The following is a 26,292-nucleotide window of genomic DNA, read 5'->3' as shown; positions in this document are numbered from 1 at the left end:
AAAATTAAAAAATCATTTTGTTAAAAAGATATGAAAAGGCAGGTCGTAGATAATTTTATACAGCGTGATATGTCATCAAAATTTAAAAATTCACCAAGGATTGGGGGGGGGGGGGCCGCATTATTAGTTGAATTGTATCCTCTCGAAAAAGACATGTTAGGCTTCTACTAACCCCAGTACCTCAGACTGTGGCCTTATTTGGAAACAGGGTCATTTAGATGTAGTCAAGATGAGATCATGATAGGGTGGGTACTAACCCAATATGTTTGGTTTCCTTATGCAAAGGGGAAATTTGGACACAGAGGCACACGCAGGGAGAACACCATGTGAAGTTGGAGGCAGAGATGGGGTGATTCTCTATAAAACAAGGAACATCAAGAATTGCCAGAAAACCAATAGGACTTCCCTCATCAGCGCCAGAAGGAATCAGCTCTGCTGACACCTTGGTCTTAGACTTCTGGCGTCCAGGACTGTGGGAGAATAAATTTCTGCCGTTTAAGCTACCCGATGTGGGGGACTTTGTAACAGCAGCCATGGCAAACTGATACACCTAAAGTTTTATTGAATGTGCATAGACTAGTTCAATAATAGGAAAACCTAATGTTTCTAAGATACTACATAGCATAACTTTTAGAATAAAAATAAGATTTCTAGCCCTGGCTGGTTTGGTTCAGCGGTTAGAGCATCCACCTGCGGTCCGGAGAGACCCGGGTTTGGTTCCCGCTAAGGGCATGTACCTCGGTTGCAGTTTGTCCCCAGCCCTGGTTGGTCGTGCGGGTGGCAGCCACTCAATGTGTCCCTTTCACATCGATGTTTCCCTCTCTCTCTCTCTCTTCCTCTCTCTCCCTCCCACTCTATCTGTGCAAAAAAAATGGAAAAATGTCCTTGGGTGAGGATAAAAAAAATAATAATAAGATTTCTATAGCGCAGTGCACAAAAGAACTGCCCTTTCAGCAAAAGAAAGCAGTAGCTTGGATACCTACACTTTGCTTTAGCTCTTTGTAGAAAAATTAGGAGTTACCTTACTGATATTAATTTCTGTTTAACCATACCATACACTCTCAAGCAACAATAAGGTATTGACAATTGAATACTTTTTAAAATATATGTTTTTGTTGGTTTTAGAGAGAGAGGAAAGGAGAGGAGAGACAGAGAAACATCAATGTAAGAGAGAAACACTGATTGGTTGCCTCCTGTACACACCCTGACCAGGACTGAACCTGAAACCTGGTCAAGTATCCTGACCAGAAATCTAACTGGCAACCTTTTGGTATACAGGATGACTTTCAACCAAGCCACACAAGCCAGCGTTAAATGCTTCTTTAAATTTCTGGAAAGATGTTAATATTGATTCTACTGAGAAGTGTGGAGATGAAAAGATAGAACTTAATTCTTAGTAGTAGTTCTATTCCTTGCTAATCCCAAATCCTGTTTGCCCTAGAATCTATCCACAACCTCCCAACAATAACTGATAAGTTATTATTGATTTGATTTAAATTGAAGACAATTTGGAATAGACAGATTTAGCGAACTCTCAAGGCCCCAAGCACAAACATGACTGAAACAGGCTTCAAGAGCTGAGATTACGGGAAAAGAGGGAGCAAAAGGAATGAAGTGATGTAAGAAAGAAAGGGGTGACTCAAGGTTCTTTGGAGAAGGTGATACTTCCTGAAGGGGAGGTGGGACAGAAAACATGGTAGAGGCATAAAATTGAGATGCACAGGACCATACCCACTAACCTTCTAAACTTTCGACTGTATCTTCTTTTGCCTCCAAGACAAGTTTGGAGCAGGCCCTGAGGCCTCTACCCCAGGGTCTCTAACTGAGTCACTGCCTCAGGAGATCACCCAGATGACTGGGGCAATAAGTAATCGAAGTGGGACCTTCACATTAATATGCACAGAGATACTATGAACTAAACATGTGAAATGTTCCTCAACTTTTCAGGTAAAACACTTCAAAAAAATTCCTCCTGGACAGGTAGAACCCACACTCCTCATGGTCTAAAATGGATGAAATACCTGACATATGCCAACTCAGAGAAGTCACAAAGAGGCTTTAAAAGAATCACTGTGTGACGTCACTCCTGTCTAGTCTTAATGTGTCTCTCCAAGAGCTCAAAGCCTGATTGTCCCAACCAAGTCTGAGACCATGTCGCTACTGGTCTTGCTTCCTGGAGGGTCTGTGCCATTTCAGGAATCCAGCCTCAGTGTGGCACAGCCAGTTTGGGAAAAGCCAATAAATCATAGTACATAGGTAAACTGAGGCCCAAGGCTCTGAAATGGTGGCCCTGGTGGGCTTAAAAAGCACTCCCCAAACAGACAGGCTCAAGTCTACAAATATATACACCAGGCAGCCTCCCCAGCAGGAGTCTGGAGTGTGTCTGTGTCACAGGGCACAGACAGGAGAGAGACTGTAACGTAACAGAGCAGATGGTACAGAAGCCAAACCATAGCACAGGTACAACTAGAACTCAAAACAGTGTACAAAAAAAAGCTATGGGCCAGACATTAATGAGGGGGCAAGTTTTGTGTGTTTTTTAAGATTTTATATTAATTTTTAGATAGAGAAGGAGGGAAGAGAGAAACATCTAGGGGAGGGCAACACATCAGTTGGCTGCCTCCTGTAGGACCCCCACCGAGGGTCAAGCCAGAAACCTAGGTATGTGCCCTGACTAGGAATCAAACTGGTAACCCCTCAATGCCCAGGATGATGCCCAACCAACTGAGCCACAGTAGCCAGGGCAGGAACAAGCTTATTTAAGAAAAGGAGTCCACTTAGATGTCAATCATCTACACACACTGCTGTACACACTTCCTGGGCGAGAGGCTGTCAACAACCCCTGGAGGCTCAAGCGTGGAAGCCTGGGGCCCAGCACATTTTCCTCAGACACCTCTGCCAAGCTCTGAGTCCTTTGTAAAAGCCTCTGACACTACCAACCTCCCTAACTAAAGAAAATGGAACTGTGGGAAGGGAGCCAGAAGCAAAGAAAACACTGCCTTCACTGAAAAATGTAGAAACCTGTTATGGCCCCCACATAAAACTTTTGATTTTAAAGAATTAATAACCACAAAATGTTCTTTTGTTCTGCTGGTATCACTCAGAAAATTCAGGATCAGTTTCAAGGGTCTGGGGCAAAACTAAAGAAAATGAAGAGAAGTCCTATAAGATACCAACAAGCAAAAGTCAATGTGGCCCCAGTGTCCCAGGTCAGGCCCCTCCCAGGAGAGGACACAATTAAGTCACTGTTCTCAATCCTGAGTGTGAGACACTAACCACTACCAAAGACTTCACCCCAGAAGGGTGTGTTCTGAAGAGTAAAGAGGCGCCCAGCCAGTGTGGCTCAGTGGTTGAGCGTCGACCAATGCACCAAGAAGTTGCCGGTTCGACTCCTGGTCAGAGCACATCCCCAGGTTGTGGGTCTGATCCCCAGTGGGGCCCATGCAGGAGGTGGCCAATCGATGTCCTCTCTTATTGATGTTTCTATCTCTCTCTCCTTCTCCCCTCCTCTCTCTCTAAAATCAATAAAGAAAAAAACATTTTTTTAAAGAGCAAAGAGGCCAATTCAGTGATCTCATCTCCCAACCTCACAGGGCTATTCTGAGGATTCAAGACTTCATGTATTCACATGGACAGAGATTTGGTTTTCAAAATGTTCTCCAATAATAGGGCACCATGTAAATACACCGCTGACTTCTCACTGACCTTCTTTTTTCTGGAGTGGATAATGTGAAAGCATTAGCAATAGAGTGGTAACCACAGACCACCATAAATGAAGTTTGCTGTTTTAAGTAAAACTGAAATCAGACATTCCAAAAAGAAATGTCTAATAGTCTCTCCTGTTTGTACCCCACCCCAGGGTCACAGTCAAGACCATAGCCCAAGGTCACTATCCCATGCTCTTCTGAACAACCACCCCCTCACTGATTAATCTGATGAAACTGCTAGGGCAAAAGGGGAGGAAAAACTTAAAAATTTTCTCCCCATTAAAATTTCTCTATGGTTATTTCTTTTTCTTTCTTTTTTTTTTAATATGTCTTTATTGACTTTTCTGAGAATAAGGGAGAGATAGAAACATCAATGTGAGAGAGAAACATCAAGGGAAACATCAATCAGTGGCCTCTTGCACGCATCCTACTGGGAATCAAGCCTGCAACCCCGGAAAGTGCCCGAACCGGAAATAGAACAGGAACCTCTCAGTCCATGAAACAATACTCAATCCACTGAGCCACACCAGCAGGGCTTGATGGTTATTTCTAAATGATTTTCAGAGTCGTTTTTCCCTAACAACCTGTACTCTCAAATAATTTTCACTATCCCTACTTAGGTAATAAAGAAAAATATTTTGTAGTGCCCATTTGCGCAACAGCTATTTAGAGAGGCCTCTCTTTACAAAGCTATCTTTCGTAGCTTGCTTCCTGAGGACAGAGGTGATTCTGGTCAAGGCAAGGTGTGTACTTATGACTCTGCATAAAAAAAGTGTCCTTGGGACTAGCTCAGGTACCTGCAGCAGCACTTAGGGCTCAAATTCCTAACATGTTCTCCAGCACTCATCAATATATAGGATGCATTACATTGAATCTCAACAAGTCTCCAGCAAAACTTCATCCAGAAAAATCACCAAGGCTCTAAATCCAGTTAGCGCTTTGTTTTCTGTTTCTTAATTATAAAAACACAGCAAGAGGTTAGTGCTGGAAGCTGGACGCCCTAGAGACCCAGTTACTCTGGGTTGAGCACATGTATGATGGTCAGACACATGTTATTCCCACAACTAAAACCAAAGCACATAAATGCACCAAGGCTACACACAATGGCAAAGGCACATGCTTCATACCACTAGACAGTGCAGCATCACCAACGCCACCCACAGGGGAGAGTGACCCAATCACTAACCACCCAATGTGCTCCAGGACTGATAGGAAGTCCTGGAGGAGAAGCAGAAGTTTGCAGCCCTGAAAAGGGCATGAAGAACTAAGGCACCACCATGAGCTGTGGAAAAAGGACAGCTGCAGTGAGGAAATCATACCAACCCTTGGTGCTTACGTTCTTAGGAGGAGGGAAAACAGAAAAGGACAGCATAGGGGAAGGAAAGCAAATGTGACATCTGCAGGGATGAGTTCTTTAAAGAAGTTAGGCCTTACAAAGCCACTGTAAATCAAAACAGCCTGGTACTGGCACAAGAACAGACAGATAGACCAGTGGAACAGAACAGAGAACCCAGAAATGGACCCAAGGCAATATGCTCAATTAATATTTGACAAAGGTGGCAAGAGCATACAGTGGAATAAAGACAGCCTCTTTAATAAATGGTGTTGGGAAAATTGGACAGCTACATGCAAAAAAATGAAACTAGACCATCAACTTACACCATGCACAAGAATAAACTCAAAATGAATAAAAGACTTAAAAGTGACTCATGAATCCATAAAAATTCTAGAAGAAACTGTAGACAACAAAATTCCAGATATCATACACAGCAGAATTTTCGCTGATGCATCACCTAAGGCAACAGAAACAAAGAAGAAAATGAACACATGGGACTACATCAAACTCAAAAGCTTCTGCACAGCAAAGGATACAATCATCAAAATGGAAAGGCAACCCACTGTATGGGAGAGCATAATTGCCAATGATATATCAGATAAGAGGTTAATTTCCTATATATATATATAGAGTGCTCATACAACTCAACAAAAGGAAGACAAAGAATCCAATTAAAAAATGAGCAGAGGAACTAAATAGACACCTCTCCAAACAGGACATACAAATGGCTAAGAGACATATGAAGAAATGCTCAACATCACTAATCATCAGAGATGCAAATTAAAACAACAGGGAGGTATCACCTCACACCTGTCAGAATGGCAGCCATCAACAAATCATCAAACAAGTGTTGAAAAGGGTGTGGAGAAAAGGGGACTCTAGTACACTGCTGGTGGGAATGCAGACTGGTGCAGCCACTATGGAAAACAGTTTGAGGTGTTACCTCAAAAATTAAAAATTGAACTTTCATTTGACCCAGTGATCCCACTTCTAGGAGTATACCCTAAGAAGCCTGAAACATCAATCAGAAAGAATATATGTACCCCCATATTTGTAGCAGCACTATTTATAATAGCTAAGATCTGGAAACAACCCTAATGTCTATCAGTAGACGAGTGGATAAAAAAAGCTGTGGTACATATACACAATGAAGTACTATGCATCTGTAAGAAAGAAAGATCTCTTATCCTTTGAGACAACATGGAGGGACCTGGAGAGTATTATCCTAAGCGAAACAAACCAAACAGAGAAAGACAAATATCATATGAACTCTTATTTGTGGAATATAATGAACATAACAGTCTGAGGAATGGAGTAGTCCCAGAGACGTGGAAGTGGGGTACAAACTGACAATCCCCAGAAGAGGGGGTGGTGGGGGGAGAGATAAAGCACAAAACTTATATGCATGTATGAATGAACAATGGATATGAACAACAAACCTGGGGACAGGGCGGAGAGGGAGGGGGAGAAGGGAATCAGTGGAGGAAAAAGGAGAAACATCTGTAATTAAGAAACTAATTAATTAATTAATTAGAAAAATAATAATAAAGTAAAAAAGAAGTTAGGCCTAAGTGCTTCCCGGAAGCTTACAGCACTACCACCAAGCAACCAAGGATGTAGTATGCTATGTCAAGATGCGGATGCCCTCCAGAAGGCAGAAACAGAATGCAAAAGAAAAGAGGTAGGGAACTCAGAAACCTCCAGTCTGGAGAGAACGTGAGGGGAAAAAAAAAAGGGGGGGGGGCACTTGAAGGGGAAGCTGAGAAACGTCAGCACATAAGAAAAGAACTAAAGAAAACAGATGGGAGAAGAGTAATAAAAGATAATATGGCTGCCCAGCCAGTATGGCTCAGTGAATTGAGTGTCCTCCCTTCACTGAGAGGTCCTGGTTCGATTGCCGGTCAGGGCACATTCTCTGGTTGTGGGCTCGATTCCCAGTAGGGTGCATGCAGGAGACAGCCAATCGATGTTTCTCACATTGATGTCCCCACCCCTAAATAAATAAATAAATAAATAAATAAATAAATAAATAAATAAAGTATTCTAAAAATAAATACATGAAAGATAATATGGTCACAGAGGTTTGAAGAGAGAGCAAGACTGAAGCTCACGAAGCCCAGCAGGGCTGATCACTTCAGTTTGCATTTACCACTGGCCGCTGTCCCAACCCCAAGGACAAAGATACCCACCCCACCAGTTTCAGGACCACTGGAAAACACATGCAAAGCAAAAATTTAAATCCTTTGTTCATACAATAAAACTCCATCTTCCATTTAACTTTTAAAAAAAGGCTCAAATTAATAAATTATTTGGTCAAGAATGAGGATGCCAAAAACTATGCGGAAATCATGGCTGCCCTTCCTCAGTTGCAGATTCAAGCAGTGGTTCTGTTCCCTCTAATGTTGATTCCGGACAGGGAGCCACTGGCATACATGTGACCACAGATGAGGAAAAGGAAGAGGCCACAGGCACAGCTGGCAGGACTCTGAGGGTGTGGCACTGTTTGAAGAGTACTGGTGTAAGTCAGTCACCAAACCAACATTGAGTGATTTACCAGCCAGGACACCTCATACTATCTTCTCTCTTAGAATCCCTTTTGACCACAGACCACACCACCACAGGGCTTTACTGGGGCAGCAGGTTCTAACAAGGCTAGAAGAGACTAGGCCCTCAGGACATAGACTGCATTATGTAAATGAAACAAACCACTGCCTCAGCAAGCTTTCCAAGTTTACTTAAGTCTCAGGCTGCCATATAAACAGACAAGAAAGAAAAGAGTAAAAAGTTAAACCAGTGTAGGTAAGCCGCCTGGCTGGGCAGAAAAGGCCAGGATCAGGATCTAGTTTCCAGGACAAAAGAGAAAGAAAAGGATGGCAGGTACAAGGCCTTTAGAAAATAGGCTTTGCCAAATGGATAAATTCCTAGAAACATACAATCTTGCAAGATTAATCAAGAAACAGAAAATCTAAACAGACCAATTACAACCAATGAAATTGAAGTAGTAATAAAAAAATACTCCCAACAGGCACCTGCCGGGCCATCCATCACGCTGCCACGACCAGAATGAGCTTCACACAGTTCAAGAAAGGGCCCTTGTAAGGGCTTTTTGGCCAGGGTCAAGAACCAACTCCTGTCCAAATATGACCCTCAAATGAAGGCAGAACTCCGCAGCTGAGGACTCATGGGCCTATCGGTCCCAACTTCCAGAAGTGTCTGAAGGACAGTTATCCTGTGCACTTTTATGAATAAGCCGCAGGCAGGTTCAGTCCCCAAGATCAACTGCTCCATGCAAAACTAGTACCAGCTAGAATACCTCTCCAACTTCATCAAGGTCAAGGTCAGCTACAGCATGAACTCCGTGAACCGGTTCAAGGCCAATGACCTATTTGAGAGTGGAAACATGAAACAGGTACAGATGTCTCTTCTGGCTCTGGCAGAGAAGGCCAAGACAAAGGGGTTGCAGAGTGGCTTGGACATTGGCATCAAGTATTCAAAGGAGCAGGAGCAGAACCTCAATGATTCCACCACTAAGGCAAGCTAGTGTGTCATTGGGCTCCAGATGGACACCAATGTGTGCTAGCCAGTCAGGCATGATGTCATATGGTATGAGAAGGCATCAGTATGACCCCAAGAACTATATCCTGCCACCCATGGACCACTCAACAATCAGCCTGCAAATGGGCACCAACAAGTGTGCCAGCCAGATGGGCACAATGGCTACTGGGACCCGGCAGCACCTCTATGACACCAAGCTTGGGACCGATTAAGTGTGAAACTCCTCAATGTCTCTGCAGATGGGCTACATGCAGGGCGCCAACCAGAGCAGCCAGGTCTTTGGCCTGGGCCAGCAGATACACGACCCCAAGTACTGCCCACAAGGCCCAGTGGCTGACTGGGTTCCAGGCTCAGTCGGCAATTGCCCAAGCCCAGGGAAGGCCCCAGAGTACCCATCCCACTACCAAAGGAGGCAGGCTACTCCAAGGCCCCACTTGTGGGGTGTCTCCCCACATCACTGGCCCCAACTGAAATTACGAGTTTTTCTGTGTTTTCATCTTGCTTTTCTATGTGTTCGAATGCTTCCAGCTAAGTGTCTGTGAAGACTACATCCAGATGCATATAGAGCAGAGGTCCCTGGAAGATCAAGGTAGCAAATTTTCCAACAAGCTTCAGATCAAGCTGTGGAGGTTAGAAGAAACCTGTTTAGGGAAGGAAATTGTCCCCAAATGCCTTCAGGTTGCTTTTGCCCCTCTTCCCTTTCTCTGCTGATCAGTCTGTGGTTTCTGTACCCACAGAGGTTTAAGGTAGTTTTAACAAAAGTAATTTTTTTTCCGGGGGAAGGAGGTGGGGATGGTGGAAGGGGTTGCTGGGAAGGAAGTCCCCAGGGAGAAGACCAGGCCACAGTTCCCAGATATTTTAGGCATCGTGAAGGACTAAATTTCCCCAGGACCTTCCCAGAGGCCCAGTGAGGAAATGGAGGCCCAAACAGGACAATGAGTGGTTGAGGCCCCCACTTCCATATTTGTCCCTTCTCCCTCTGGCTCAAGGACCCCTACTAGGAGGCCCTCCCTAGAACCAGCCCCACCCAGGAGCCCTGGGACCAAGAGATAATGTGAAATACCAACTGTGGACCAAAGGCAATAAAAATCTATTGGGAAGAGATGGGATGGAGGTAGGGAAACAGGACAGTTGGATGGATGGATTCCCAATAAATAAAAGTCCTGGACCAGATAGCTTCACAGGTAAATTTTACCAAATATTGAAATAAGAATTAACACCTATCTTTCTCAAATTATTCCCCAAAAATTCAAGAGGAGGAAAGACTCCCAAGTTCATTTTACAAGGCCAGCATTATCCTGATTTCAAAACCAGATAGAGACATTACCAAGAAAGAAAATTATGGGCCAATATCCTTGATGAATATAGAGGTAAAAATTCTCAACAAAATATTAGCAAACCAAATTCAGCAATACATGAAAAAGATCATACGCCACCCTGGCCAGCTTGGCTCAGCAGTTAAAGCGTCAGCCCTTGACCGATAGGTTGTGGGTTTGATTCTCGGTCAAGGGCATATACCTAGGTTGCAAGTTTGATCCCCAGCCCTATTGGAGTCATGCAGGAGACAACCAATCCATCTTTCTCTCTCCCCCCTCCCACTCCCTCTCTTCCACTCTAAAAATCAAGGGGCAGATATACTCAGGCGAAGGATTAACAATAAATCAGTAAGTAAAAGATAAAAAGATCACAGGAATCAAGTGAAATTTATTCCTGGGATGCAAAGTTGCTTCAATGTCTGCAAATCAATTAACATGATATAACCAAGTGGCTCAGTTGGTTGGATCATCGCCCTATTGTGGGTTCAGTTCCTAGTCAGGGCACATACCTAGGTTGTGGGTTCAATCCCCGGTCAGGGCGCATGTGAGAGGCAACTGAAAGATGTTTCTCACATCTCTCTCATCTCTCTCTTTCCCGCCCACCCACCTCAAAATCAATAAACATATCCTCAGGTAATACTTAAGAAAAAATATGATCAGCCCTGGCCACTTTGGCTCAGCAGTTAGAGCATTGGCCTGCGGTCCAGAGAAACCTGGGTTCGGTTCCCACTAAGGGTGCGTACCTCGGTTGGAGTTTGTCCCCGGCCCTGGTTGGGTTGTGCAGGTGGTAACCACTCAATGTGTTCCTTTCACATTGAGGTTTCTCTCTCTCTCTCCCCCTCCCACTCTATCTGAACAAAAAAATGAAAAAAGTGCCCTCGGGTGAGAATAAAAAAAAAAAGATCATATCAGTAGATGCATTTTTTATAACCTGAAGGCTTATGGCAACTCTGTATCATGTAAGCCTATCGGGGCCATTTTTCCAAAAGCATCTCTTCACTTGTGTCTTTGTATCACTTTGATTATTATATTTGTTATGGTGACTTGTGATCACTATTACTATTGCTGTGAAAACTTCTGAAATGACAAGAAAGGATTCAGAATATCATATAAACCTAATTGATTAAGCAGTAACAAGGTTTAAGAGGATTGACTCCAATTTGGAAAAAAGTTCTACTATGGGTAAAATGCTATCAAACAGCATTACATGCTAAAAAGAAAGTGTTCGTGAAAGTAAGTAAATGAATTCGGCAAATTTCATGGTTGTCTTATTTTAAGAAATTGCCACAGCCACCCCATCCTTTAGCAACCGCCACCCTGGATCAGTAAGCAGCGATCAACATTGAGGCAAGATGCTCCTTCCTCCAGCAATAAGATTACAACTTGCTGATGGTGGTAAGCATTTTTAGCAATACAGTCGGGTTTTTTTTGTTTTATTCTAATCCTCACCGAGGATATTTCTAATCCTCACCTGAGGATATTTTTCTATTTGTCTCTGATAGAGTGGGAGGGCCAGGGGGCAACTGATGTGAGAAAGACACCTCGGCTGGATGCCTCCCACACAATTCTGACCAGGCCATGGATTAACCACAACCGAGGTATGTGCCCTTGACTGGAATCAAACCCACTACTCATTAGTCCAAGGGCTGACGCTTCAACTGCTGAGCCAAGCCAGCCAGGACAGCAATACAGTAGTTTTTAATTAAGGTATGGTACATTGTTTATTAGAACTAATGCTATTTAACACTTAATAAACTACAGTGTAAATACAATGTTTATATTATATGCACTGGGAAACCAAAAAATTCGTATGACTTGCTTTGTTATGTTCACTTTATTGTGATGGTCTGGAATCAAATCCATAATGTCTGAGTATGCTCAACACTGTTTCCAGGCCTCCCTCTGACCCGGAACATACATTACGTCTGCCCAGGAGTAAAGCTGTGGGTGCAAAAAGTTATGGGGCTTAGGCTTAACATCTCACCACACACATGCAGACCCCAAAGATGAGCATACATGCCTACACAACAATTGTGGCACTAGTTTAAAAGAGGGTCCTGGGAAGGCCAGTGGCTAGGGCAAACCTGTGCAGCATAGCATAACCCCAATAATTTACTCCCCCTACTCTACTCCTCCCCACCTGTTTCCCTTCTATCTTCTCTAAAGTCAATTGGTACATTCATCTCTTGTGTTACTGTAAGAAAGACCCCAAAACACTTACCCTGTTACTCATCAGCTATGAAACTTTGAAAACCCAATATTCAACATCTCTGAGGCCTAGAATTTTATCATAAAAATGTGGAAAATGTTACCCTGGTTGGTTTGGCTCAGCGGTTAGAGCGTCAGCCTGCAGCTCAGAGAGACCCAGGTTCAGGTCCTGCTAAGGGCACGTACCTCAGCTGCAGTTTGTCCCAGGCCCTGGTTGGTGTCGTGTGGGTGGCAGCCAGTCAATGTGTCTCTCAAATCAATGTTTCTCTCTCTCTTCCTCCCTCTCTCCTCCCACTCTATCTGAAGATAAATGCAAAAATGGCGGGTGTGGCTCAGCGGTTGAGCGTGGACCCATGCACCAAGAGGTCGCCAGTTTGATTCCTGGTCAGGACACATGCCCAGGTTGTAGGCCAATCCCCAGTGGGGGGCATGCAGGAGGCGGCCTATAGATGTTTCTCTCTCTCTCTCTCTCTCTCCCTCTCACTTCCTCTCTCCCTGAAATCAATTAAAAAAAAAAAAAGTGTCATTTGATTTCCAAAGAACCCCTTTACATTTCTCTTCTTTATCTCTTTTCCTATTGCTGCTCAGGCAGAGAACCTGCTGAGCTCACAGGAGTATCTACCCTGGTCCAAAGAAGGGACTCTGGGCTTAAACAGAAAGGGAGAAAGGAAAAAGCAGAGCTGTGAAGCAAAATACGGAGAGGTCAGTGTATTGAAAAAGAAAAGGCTTGTGCACACCCATGTGCATGCATGTTTCTAAGTAGAGCCTTACATACTAGCTCACACTGTGGGCCAAGACCTGGTAGCTTCCACTTCCAAAGTCAACATGTTCTGGCCACCCAGCTTCCATACCTGGTTTCCTTAGAATGAGATGCAGAAGGGTGGCAGTAGCCTGGCCAAAGGCTCAGTACTCCATGCTGGCACTGCAACCAACACTGTACGCACATCCAGGGCCACACGGCACAGACCCTGCCCTCCCTGACCTCTGGCACTTGCTGGTACAATCACAGGCCCAGGAACTGGACTGCTGTTCTGCTCCGTTTCCCTTTCAGACTTGCTGTCCTGGCCAACACTCAGCTCCATCTTCAGTATTCCTCACACAGGTAGGGGGAAATTTAGTGGTAACTAGAAGATGGTGCAAAGTGACTTGCCTGGACCAAAAACAGCATCCTTGCATTCAGAATAGTGCACACTACAAACCCCAGCACCACTCATTTTTTGGGACACTAAGAATATCCTAAATCCCTTCTCCCAATAGGCAATACAAGTAACAATCAAGATACCTATTCTAGAGTGGAGAAAAGACTAGAATTCTCAGCAGGCCTATCATGAAGGCACTTCCTGAATCTCCCTCAGCTGATTACCAGACACAGTCCCAAGGTCAAACAACCTTCCTCCTGCCACCTTCTTTCTCCCACCAAGATTGAGTGGGCCGCACACGGAAATTCTGCAGCAAACATTTTAAAGCTGCACAGAGCCCTCCCTCCCTGAGTTACATTCAGCAAGGCACCACCAAAAGGGAATGTGTTTTATGTGTTGTTCCAGGAGTTAAAGTCAGCTCAGTTTTAAAAAGAACTTATGGAGTCCTGGCCAGTTTGGCTCAGCGGTTAGAGTGTCACCCTGTGAACCAGTAAGTTGTGGGTTTAATTCTAGTCAAGGGCACGTACCTCGGTTGCAGTTCGTTCCCAACCCTGGTCAGGGTCATGTGGGAGGCAACCCGTTGGTGTGTCTCTCTCACATCAATGTTTCTCTCTCCCTCCCTCTCTCCCACTTTTATCAGAAGATAAATGGAAAAATATCCTCAGGTGAGGATTAAAAACAAAATAAAGTAAAAAGAACTTATGGAGCTCTGGCTGGAGTGGCTCAGTTGGCCCGGCCCATTCCAGCTAGTAACATCTACAGAGAAAGAAAAGCCCAACAGTCAGAACTCACAGTGCTTAGCCACTGGTAGGACAAGTCGCCCCTTCTGCTCTGATCTGCCTACTTTCCAAACCCTCTTCTTGCCTCTTCCAAACCCTCCGCTCCAGCAATTCATATTATCTTAGAATAAGAGGATCAAAGTTCTACTACTCAACAAGGGCTAAGCTCGGGAAGTAAGAGCTTCTAGAGAAAAGTGTTTGAATACAATTGCCAACTTTTACATTAACAAAAAATATCCATTTAATGAAATCTAATTTAAATGATATTTAATATTCTGTATTTTATATTCAGTTTAAAAGAACACAGCCAAAGAATAGTACAGAGAACCCTAAAATACAATAAAAATTCATTATACTAAAAAATTCAGTAAGTTATATTTCATAATTAGCTATGTAGATCTCTATGATAATGAAGCAAAGTGTGCATTATCTACTTTTAAGTCCTAAAAAAAACTTCTTTGTTAAAAAGATAATTAGGACATATACATTCCTTACAACCTGCAAATCCAACCCAGCCAACTGCCTAAGCCATGGCAACTGCATATGCCGTGACCAGGAAGGGACCTAATGGCCAGCTAGTAACCAGGAGTGGTGGTAGGGTCAAGAAGAATTACCAGTCCTACCATACAAGCAAGGCACAGAGGACCTGCTTAGGAAAGCTTCTCTGCTTCAATACCAGACGTCAAGCAATTCTCTGTCAGGAGAGGCGCCAAGGACTGGACCCCTCCCCTACTCACTGCCCCCTCCGACCTTGCTGCTCAGGTAGGACTTTGTTCTGCTGCTAACAAGACTTCTAGTCCCCCAAGATCTCAGGGATGCAGAGTCAAATGTAAGAGGTGCACACCTCTCTAAAGTGAACACAGCCTGCTCAGAGTGCACTGGCTCAGTACTGCCTCCAGGGACACTGAGAGACTATACACATCACTCTTCTGCATGCTTTGCAAGTTCAACATTTCAGCAAGTCAAAAAATGATCACTTTTAATTTTATTTTATCCTCACCCGAAGGATGGACAGATTAGGAGGGAGGGAGGGAGGGGGAGAGAAAGAGACAGAGAGAGAGAGAGGGAGAGAGAGACAGAGACAGAGAGAGAGAAACATCATGTGAGAGAGAAACATCAACTGGTTGCTTCCCGCGTGACACCGACTTGAGTCAGGGACAAACCACAACCGAGATACGTTCCCTTGACCGGAATCGAACCCAGGTCTCACTGGTCCCCAGGCTGACACTCTAACAACTGAGCCAAACCAGCCAGGGCTTGATTTTATTTTATTTTATTTATTATTTTATTACTCTCCTGAGGACATGGTTATTGATTTTAGAGGGGGGTGTAGGGTGGTAGACAGAGAAACATCGTGTGAGAGCCCTGGCTGGTTTTGCTCAGCGTTTAGAGCATGTGGACCAAACAGTTTCATTCCGGTCAAGGGCACATACCTCGGTTGCGGTTTAGTCCTGGCCCTGATCAGGGTCGTGCAGAAGACAACCAATCAATGTTTCTCTTTCTCTCTCTCTCTCTTCCCCCCCCCCTCCCTCCCCACTATATCTGAAGATAAATGGAAAAAAGTACCTTGGGTAAGGATTTTTAAAAAGAAAAAGAAACATCGTGTAAGACAGAAAAATTAATCAGTTGCCTTCCTGTAGGCTCCCCCACCAGGGATCAAAACCACAACCTAGGTATATGCCCTGACCCATAATCGAACCAGCAACCTTTCAGTGTATAGAATGATGCTCCAACCAACCGAGCCACACCAGTCAGGGCCACTTTTCTATTTTAAATAAGGGTGTTCAATTAAAAATATTAAACATTAGCCCAGGTGGCGTAGTTCAGTGGTTGAGCATCGACCCATGCACAAAGAGGTCACAGGTTCGATTCCCGGTCAGGGCAATGCCCAGGTTGTGGGCCCAATCCCCAGTGGGGGGCATGCAGGAGGCAGCCAATCAATGTCCTCACTCACTCTGACTCTCATATCTACAATCCTCTAAACCTGGTGAATGTGTGTCAAAGAGCTTTTCAATCTCATCACATCTCTGGAAAGGTCCTGACCATGGCTTTACCAAGGAAGATGTTAACAAAGTGAGAACTAACTCAGCTAAAACTAGAGTTTAATGCTAGAGTTTAAAAACAAAAAACTAAATCTTAATTATTTTGAAGTTTATATTTTCATGGAGCTCTATTTCCATAAATAGGATTGCTTAATCTCTAAGGAAACCTTTTAAATGAGTATTACCATTGCTATTTCACAGGGGAGGAACCAAGGCTCACAGGATTAAAGACATGGACCCAAGATCACAGAGCTAGGACCAGTCACCACAGAACCCTGTAACCAATCACCGCCATGCCTAGAACATCTCAGAACAGGATCAAGCCAGAATCCACCCAAAAATCACTCAAGATGCTTTAACAAGACTACTTTTTAAGTAAGTGATTTTAATCTGATCTAAATGGCTCATATTCTACCTTAAGTGGTTAAAACGAAAGGTAAAAATAAGGAATAATATGAATAACAATGAAAAGTTATTAGAGAGCCTGCAAAAGAATTTTATATTTTAAATTCTTCCTTTTGATGCCAGGAAAGGTCATAGAGGGTAGACTTCAGGAAGCCACTCATACTGCTACAGCCACTGAGCCCTGGCCCCTGCACTCACACATTAGGGCCACTGACCCAGAAGACCCACCTGCTGGGCAGTCACAACAGCACCTCACGTTAATAAGAACCTTTATCTTTATTCAATCCAAACACTGCAGATTATTAACTGAATATTTATGGTTCATTTAAGAGATAAATGACATTAGATACCTTGGACTATTACTAGCGTATGATAAAAAAGCCAATCCTTCAACTGTGAGAAAAACCTTCTAAACATTAACACACCCATTGCTCTCAATCTACCAGACCTATTAAGGAAACCCAAGAATCTGTCAGCAAAAACTTGCTGTAACTTGTTTTCTTTTAATCAGGAAATTACCAAATACTTAAGAACATACTTTAAGCAGTATTTTGTTTTTCCTTGTTACAAATTAAGACCAATATTATAGTTTCCAAACAAATGCAGATCTTGGCTTCCAGGCATGGGTCTCTCCTGGATCTAGTCTCTCAGTGGCTTTCTCACAGCAATGACAACCAAGGAGTCCACATGCACATCCTGGGAATGCCTGGGAGGCATTCACAGAGTGTCACAAAGCCTATCACCATTCCACCTGGTCACCAACACCCCCAACGGCCAGGATGGTTTCTTTCTAGCTGCTAATCATCCTGCAGATTAAGAGGAGACAATTTCAGAGATATCTAAGTATGTCTTCCATTAAACCTTATCCCCATTTCCAAAAATATACTTCAGTCAACAAGAACAGCCAGGTGCATTTCAAAGTGGCCTGATTCAGTGATGGTTGAGATAAAGGACAGGTTCTGTTAGATTAATAACACGTGCCAAGGAAGTAGCAAGAAAGATTTCCTTCATGTCTGCTAGGAACACCACCAGAAAAGAGAAAATACACTTTTGAACTGTTTGCTTAAAAAACACTAAGAGCCTGGTTGGTATGGCTCAGTGGTTGAGCGTCGACCCAAGTATCAAGAGGTCTCCAGTTCGATTCCTGGTCAGGGCACATGCCCAGGTTGTGAGCCAAATCCCCAGTGGGAGGCATGCAGAAGGTAGCCAGTCAATATTCTCTCTCATTGATGCTTCTATTTCTCTCTCCCACTCCCTTCCTCTCTCTCTAAAAATCAATTAAAGAAAAAAAGAAAAACAACAACACTAGAAGCCCTGGCCAGTTCAGCTCAGCAGTTAGAGCAATGGCCTGTGGACCAAAGGGTCTTGGGTTCGATTCTTGGTCAAGGGCACGTACCTGGGTTGCAGGTCCTATCTCCAACTCCAGTCAGGGTTGTGCAGGAGGCAACCAATCGATGTGTTTCTCTCACACCATGTTTCTCTCTCCTTCCCTCCCCCTTCCACTCTATTTAAAAAAATAAAATAAAATAATCAATGGTAAAATATCCTCGGGTGAGGATTAACCAAAACAACAACAACAAAACACTAACACCAGCCATGGTGTGAAAAACTAAAATGAGCTAAGAGTTTCCTTTTCAATTGTTATCAATCCACATATCAGAGGAAATAAAGTATATGCCAAGAAAGGCTTTATTCAGGAGCAACAGATGCTGGGTCAGACCCGACACCAGCGTCTTTTAAGAAAACAGCTGCCCTTCCTCTAAAAAATTTGCCAGTAATCCCCAGAAGGAGGCAAGGAGTCACAGCAACCCAGCAAAAAAATCCCATTCCTTATCCACATACCACACACACACTGGCCTCAAACTTCTAGGAATAGAATACCATGGAGAAGCTACCAAGACTACCCAGCATCTACTAGCTGCCCAGACACAAAGGACAACAGACCAGAGTACAGCCAAGCCTTACTGCTTCCCCCAGAAAAAAAAGCACAATTCTGCCCTGGCCGGTTTGGCTCAGCAGTCAGAGCATCAGTCTGCAGACCGGAGAGTACCGGGTTCAGTTCCTGCTAAAGGCACGTATGGGTGGCAACCAGTCAATGTGTCTCTCTCACATCGAATCAATCTCTCTCTCTCTTTTTCTCTCTCTCTTCCTCCCTTCTCTTCCACTCTATCTGAAAATAAATGCAAAAATGTCCTCAGGTGAGGATTTTTTTAAAAAAGAAAGAAAAGGGACAATTCTCAGACTAGAGAAGCTCTCCTTCATGTAATATTAATGCAAGACGCACAGAGCACAAGACTAACATAGCAAGTGTTAGCACAGGGTCCCGGGCAGCCTCCAAATGTCTTGGGCATGGAACAAGTAAGATAAACAAAGCTGAGAAGAAACAAACTTCCTTCGGGCCCAGCTATCACCTGTTTAATTTTTCTGTTGAATTCCTCTCTGGGACACTAAGGATGCTGTTTATTATCTCTACACAGCTCATTACCACTATTCTGAAACACTCTCATATAAATGAAATCCTCAACAAATTCAAAACACTTAGCCAACACTCTATCAAGCCCAATAATGCTATTTTGGAGATTGAACCATTATTTAGACACTCCTTTTTACAAACTAATGAAAATAAACACACACAATTGATGACAGGTGATGCAATAAAATATTTACCGATTCCATAGCTGAAAGTCGATGTTGATGAGGACTGTATATTAAATCCAATAGGTGTGTCCAGAGCAATGTGGTGTATATTCTGAAACAAGAGAGAAAAATTAGCTCATGTAAATAATAAATTCTATTTCAGTTCTGTTTACAATTTGTCTCTCTCCATTTGGACTAGCCATTTATTCTATTACTACCTTGCTTCATTTCACCTAACACAAGATAAGCAAAAAGTTTTTAAGATGTTTGTGTGATTTAGGGTTATAAAGGGAGAGTAAAGCCCAGGAAAGAGGCTCACACTTGATCATTTGTTTTAGGACATTATTTAAATGAAAATCTCTGTTCTCAGGGAATTCTTCTTGGAAAGCAGTGTCCAGAAAGCCCAGATTGAGGGAAAGAACACTTAGGTGGGCCTATCATTCTCCCCAGAGATGGGGCCTCACAACTGGGGCCATGGAGGGGCCAATTCACAGAATTTTCTCCTTACGTGGAGTTCAATAGAACTCTCAGAATTATTAAACCTTTGTCAAAATTATGTATTTTGCATCCTCTGCAGACTTCCTTTCATACTCAGAATAAATCCAAGCTCTCCCTTAAGATCACAAAATCCCTATGGCCCACCTCTCCCCACCTCCATAGCCCCTTAACACTATTTCCAACGCCCCCCCCCCACACACACCTCCCTGTTCTATAAGGCCTCCCCTGGATACTTCCCCCTCAACACTGCCCACATTCTCTCTTCCATTTTCAGTTTGTTATTACTAGTCCCTCTAAGTAGGACATTCATGACCACTCTAAGTCTACCCTACTTCACTCAATATCTCCTTTGATACACCTAGGGATCCATTCAGACCGATGTGCTTCAGGTGACTAGTTCAGAACCATAATTCAAGCCTCCTACCATGCATTTGAGTTCCTCCCAATACAACACAGGAGAAGCAGGAAGATCAGGGCAACCCCAGGAGGGTCTGAACATTTCGTTTATTTTTTTTCCTTTATTGATTTTACAGAGAGAGGAAATGAGAGGGAGAGAGAGAGATAGAAACATCAATGAGAGAGAACATCGATTGGCCTGCATGTCCCCCACTGAGGATCGGGCCCACAACCTGGGCATGTGCCCTGACCAGAAATCGAACCGGCAACCTCTTGGTGAATGGGTCGATGCTCAACCACTGAACCACACCTGCCCGATGGGTCTGAACATTTTGTAAATGTGATTAAAAAATGTTAAATATTGTGATAAGCACAACAGTGCTGAGGATCACGGAACAGAGGATCCTTCAAATTCATTCCTTCCAGAGGTAGTTCACATGTAAACAATCTCTGTATGAATTATAAACTACAAATACATAATCAAATCTCAAATACTATAACAATGAATGGAAAAATAAAGGTCTCTTGAATATATCTGTGTCTTTCAAAAGCACATGAAATTTAAACTATTTTATTTAATATGTATACAGTAAAATGTCAGTAAAAAAGCAAATAATCATGAAATGCAAAATTCAAAATAATGCTTCCTCTTGAGGGTAGGAGGTGAACACTAACTGGGAAGCGCACCCTGAAGTTTGAACACTATTGTTAAAGCAGGGTTGGCTGGAACACAGGGTATAAAGAACAGGTTTTCATATTTATACCATTATAACCCTTGCAGCTCACATGATATAGTACCTATAATCTTCCAAAACTCCAACAGTGACAGAGGCTGCATATCCCTCATCTCCTGTAATGCCCTAACAGGGAGTGGAGAAAAAAACAAAGCAAGGGCCACATCACAAAGCCAAGATGATCCCTGGTCCCTAAATTGTACACGTGGTCACTATTACGTTTTGTAATTATTGAAATAATTTATTTCTATTATTCACAACTAAGAATTTAAAAGTATACAGACAACTAAAAACTTTATTTTTGTTCACCAAATATTTTTACATTAAAATGTAGCAATTTCGACAATTTTAAGATAAACTGAAAGATTACTATCAAAAAAGAGCAAAGGATACAATACATAATCTTGCAAAATAGCTATGAGAAACAGATTTTATTTAGAAGCCTCTCAAACTTCCTATGTACAAAAAAAAACAAAAAAAAAACAAGTAACCACTGTAGCCTTGCCATATGAACACAATAACACTGTGTTATTATAGTAAGAAAGGGAGAAATCATAGCAAAGTATCATGAAGAAAATTGACTCAATAAAACTGTATAATCTCCCAGGAGAGCTTTGAGATCTTTAAGAATAAAACAAACCAGTATTAACTTAAAAAGAAAAAAGAAAAAAAAGAATACCATTCATGCCCATTTTTCACAATCCCATGGGAAAATCAGACTCTCTTCTATCTCTAAACACATCAAAAGTGCAGAATCAGTCAGGGAAAAATGCAAACGGAGACAGGAGAAGGTTCTCAGGACATGGTGCTTTTATGAAGCGGGACTCTCAGGCTCTACACTCACAGTGGTTTCCTGAACTTACAGGTGTATGTGTTTTGCAAAAATGGAGTGAGATTTTTTTTTTCTGTCTTTGTATTCCTGTATAGGGCTTTTCAAAGTTAACATTCACCTCAAGGACTATCAAAAACAAACATGGAAAAGCAGCTTCCAGTCACCACAACTCAGTTTTAGTGAAAAGCAACAAGTATGTCATTAAGCTTTCCAATTTGTCCAATAAAAACGGTAATGGAACAACAGAGTACATCATGAATGTCTGTAACAGGAATACAGCAAATAATATCTACTATTAAGCCCAGCCACTATGGCTCAGTGGATTGAGTGTTGTCCCATGGACTGAGAGGTCACTTGTTCAATTCCCGGTCAGGGTACATGCCTGGGTTGTGAGCTTGATCCCCAGTGGGGGTTGTGCAGATGGATGTTTCTTTCTCACATCGATGTTTCTATCTCTCTCTAAAAAAATCAATGAAAACATATATTTTTTTAAAAATCAATTAAAGCATTAAAAAAATCTATGTGTCTACTATGAAAACTGAAGAAAACGTGAGGCCCCTTGAATGCAAGGTTTGTCAAACTCAGCAACACTGATAATTTTGATCAGATTATTCCCTACTGCCCTGGACACTGGCAGGTGTTGATCAGTACCCCAGCCTCTACCCACTAGTTGCCAGGAGCGATCCCCCACAATGTGACAACCAGAATGTCTACAGACACTGTCAAGAGTCCCCTGGGAACAAAATCATCTGCATAAAGAACCAGTACTCTGATTCACCTGCAATTTTACAAGTAAGGAAACTGGGCCCAAATTAAGTTAAATGAGATTCTTAGTTGTAGGAAGTCATGCAGATAATTAAAATCAAGTTGAAAAGAGAATCCAGGTCTACTAAATTGTGGTCTAAAGGTCTTTTCATTCTAAGGGAAAATACTTTAGTAACTGACTCACTTATATCTGGAAGATTACAAATTAAGAGCCTCTAAAATATTTATACCTTGCCCTGGCCAGTTTGGCTCAGCGGTTGGAGTGTTGGCCTGCAGTCTGAACAGACCCAGGTTCAGTTCCCACTAGGGGCACCTACCTCAGTTGCAGTCTGTCCCCAGCCCTGCCTGGTTGGGTCGTGTGAGTGGCAGCCACTCGATGTGTCCCTTTCACGTCGATATTTCTCCCCCTTCCCCTGCCCTCCCACTCTATCCAAACAAATAATCGAAAAATGTCCTCGGGTGAGGATAAAAAAAAATAATAATAATTAATTAATTAGTTAATTAATTAAATATTTATGCCTTGACAGAGTAAACCCATTCCTGGGAAAACATGCTAAAGAAATAGTCTTAGATATAAAAAAACCTTCATATAGCATACCTACCTGTTCACATCAAAACTACCACCACCACAACTATAATCAAGCTACATTTTCAAACCAAAATGCACCTGATTATAATTTTTGCTGTCAGCTTATAGCTATAGTACTTCAAACAGCATGTCTCCATCCCGGAAATACAGAGATCAGTGGGGACAGAGTGCAGACTTAGTCTAATACAGCTGGCAAGTGACCAATGAAAGGAGGAGGAGCTAATCAATTGTTGGAACAACTGCCCATCCATGTCTGGAGGCGGGGCCACCTCGCTTCTACATAAAAATTTATATTGGAATGCTGGCCTTCCTTTCTCTGCTACAAGACAGTGTCACATTTACTCAGGCTCTCTATGAAAAGCCTGCATGCACACTGTCCCCAACATAGAAACATAACCTTGTAAGGAATCTGAATAGATTCTATTATTATTGGGGGGGAAGGGTCCAAAATTACTAATGTTTTCACCACAGAGTCATTCTTTTCTCCTCTAATGGAACCCCAAGTTTTGAAAGATTGTACTTATACAACTATATTTAACATTTACTACATTTCCATTCCTATTAATTGCAGACCTGTAACTGTTAATCAGTAGTTTCTTTCTTTTTTATTTGGTTGTTAATCTTCATATGAGGATATATATGTATATGTATAAGTATATATATTTTTTCCATTGATTTTAGATAGAATGGAAGAGAGGGAGGGAGAGAAGGAAAGAGAGAAACATCCATGTGAGAGAGACACAACAACTGGTTGCCTCCCGCACAACGCCAACCAGGGCCGGGGACCAAACTGCAACCAAGGTTCATGCCCTAGACCTAATCACTAGTTTCTGATCAGCATAAGATGAGCATTTATTTAAACCTATCTTGATACAATTCTAATCATTACCCAAAAAATCATGCTATTTTAGTTGGCTTACAAACCATTCTTTTGGATTAACAATTTTCACTCTGGATCTTAAAGTACTGAACATTCCTCGAGCTTCCCTTCTCTCCCTCTCCTTCCAAAAGCCTTTAATGCCTAGGAATTCCTTTATCCCACAGGTCCTAAAACACTGTTAGCCAAAGAACCACTCTTTCTTTTTTTTTTAATCCTCACCCGAGGACACTTTTTCATTCTTTGTTCAGATAGAGCAGGAGGGAGAGGAAGAGAGAGAAACATCGATGTGAAAGGGACACATCAAGTGGCTGCCACCCGCATGACCAACCAGGGCCGGGGACAAACTGCAACCGAGGTACATGCCCTTAGCGGAAACCGAACCCGGGTCTCTCCGGACCGCAGGCCGACGCTCTAACCGCTGAGCCAAACCGGCCAGGGCAAGAACCACTTTTTCCATCACAATCTTATGTGATTCTCATTAACAGAAACTAGGCTGGTCTGATCGGTGTGGCTCAGTGGATTGAGCATCGTCCCATAGACTGAGAGGTCCTGGTTCAATTCCCAGTCAGGGCACATGCCCAGGTTGTGGGCTCGATGGTCAGTGGGGGTTGTGCAGGAGGCAGCCAATCACTGTTTCTCTCTCACATGGATGTTTCTATTTCTCTTTCCCTTCCTCTCTCTTAAAAAAAAAAAAAATCAATAAAAGACATATTAAGAAAGAAAAAAAAAGGGCCCAGCCAGTGTGGCTCCATGGTTGAGCACTGACCCATGCACTGAGAGATCGCTGGCTTACTTCCTGGTCAAGGCACATGCCCAGGTTGTGGGACCAATCCCCAGTGGGGGGTATGCAGGAGATGGCCAATAGATATTCTCTCTCATTGATGTTTCTATCTCTCTCTCTCCCTCTCCCATCCTGTCTTTCTAAAATCCATAAAGAAAGAATATTTTTAAAAGAAGGCAAAGAAAGAACAAACGAAAGAAACTAGACTGAATGGATTAAGTTCACATTCAAATCATTGACTAGCTATGGGGGCCCAGGGTAGGGCAGATACTCTAAATATATTGGTTGGCAAAACCAGCACAATTATACCAGGATGGTGGCCACACCCAAGGAGCTGCAGGACTGGAGATGATTTTGTCTTTTCCCATACTACTTCCCATAGAAAAGCAACAGTGTGCTTGTCTGGGTTTTAACAGACTGGTGCAGAACTACGGCCTTCCTGATAAGTAAATACTTTTTTTAGTAAATTCAAATACACGCACAGAGATGACAAGAGATGTGTGCCTCAAAGCCTGCACACAGCCAAGCTAAGTCAACTCAACAGAAGAGCACCTGGTGACTTCTGGGTACCAGAATGAGCTATCTGAGACTACCATTTTTGTAGATCAAAAATGGTCCAATACTCTCCACAAGAATATTCATAGCAGTTTCCATGCACACCATGGAACAGTTCTCAGCAACAAAAAGGAAGGAGGTATTGATGCGACAACTCAAATGGAACTCAAGGGATCAAGCTGATTCCACTTATATGACATTCTTACATGACAAAATTTTAGAAATGAAGGACAGACTGATGGTTGTCAGGGTTATGGACAAGAGTGAAGAGATGAGCCAGAAGCAACAGGAGCCCTGGCCAGGTGGCTCAGTTGGCTGGAGAGCTGGCCCATACACCATAAGGTGACAGGTTCAATTTCCAGTTAGGGGACATACCTAGACTACAGGTTCAATCCCCAGTCAAGGCATGTGAGAGAGGTATCTTTCTTTTTTCCTCTCTCTCTCTACTCTCTCTCTCTCAAAACATGTCCTCAGGTGAGGATTATAAGAGGGGGGAAAAAAAAGTGCCCTGGCCGGTTTGGCTCAGCGGTTAGAGTGTCAGCCTGTGGACCAGAGAGGCCTGGGTTCAGTTCCCACTAAGGGCATGTACCTCAGTTGTAGTTTGTCCCAGGACCCAGCTGGAGTCGTGTGGGTGGTAACCACTCCATGTGTCTCTCTCACGTTGCTATTTCTCTCTCTCTCACTCATCCCCCCCCCCCCAGCTTTATCTAAAAGATAAATGCAAAAATGTCCTCAAGTGAGGATTAAAAAAAAAAAAAGGGCAATGAGAGGCTATCATGGTGATGGTGGATACAGGGACCTGGATATGTAATAAAACCACACACACACACACACACACACACACACAGCACAAGTGAAACTGGGGCAATATGAAATGTATCCCTGTCCATATCCTGGTTGTGACATGGTACTATAGTTCCACAAAATGTTACAAATGGAAAAATTGTAGACAAGGGCTCCCTCTGTATTACTTCTTATAACTACGTGAATCTACAATTACCTCAATTTTTTAAAGGGTCTGATATTAGCAATTTCATGTAGTATGATTAATTCATTTTACCATCACAATAATACCATAACGTAGATATCTTTATTATTCCCACTTTACAGATGAGAAATTTGAGGCCCCGAGAGGGTG

At 42.9% G+C, this 26,292-nt stretch overlaps 1 protein-coding gene and 1 pseudogene across 16 annotated transcripts in view; one reads left to right on the top strand and one right to left on the bottom strand.

Annotated features, from left to right (window-relative positions):
* The window catches only part of ANKRD11 (ankyrin repeat domain 11), a 230,768-nt gene that overhangs the window by 135,955 nt on the left and 68,521 nt on the right, over nt 1-26,292 (bottom strand). For 12 of the 16 annotated variants that reach the window (XM_036275399.1, XM_036275403.1, XM_036275402.1 and 9 more), the window contains exons 1-2: nt 20,817-20,994; nt 19,155-19,236 (exon numbers count right to left, since the gene is read on the bottom strand). The gene's annotated coding sequence lies outside the window, so the exon portion shown is untranslated. Of the gene's footprint in view, nt 1-19,154; nt 19,237-20,046; nt 20,140-20,816; nt 20,995-21,431; nt 21,954-26,292 lie in introns of those variants that run through there. The other 4 variants (XM_036275401.1, XM_036275400.1, XM_036275398.1 and 1 more) reach the window with 3 other exon arrangements.
* Nucleotides 6,678-13,392, top strand: LOC118638973 (annotated as a pseudogene).

This window comes from Molossus molossus, unplaced genomic scaffold, assembly GCF_014108415.1.
Source record: "Molossus molossus isolate mMolMol1 unplaced genomic scaffold, mMolMol1.p scaffold_m16_p_21, whole genome shotgun sequence".
NCBI lineage: Eukaryota > Metazoa > Chordata > Mammalia > Chiroptera > Molossidae > Molossus > Molossus molossus.
Note: the sequence above shows the minus strand (reverse complement) of the source record. Positions and strands in the feature narration are given on the sequence as shown.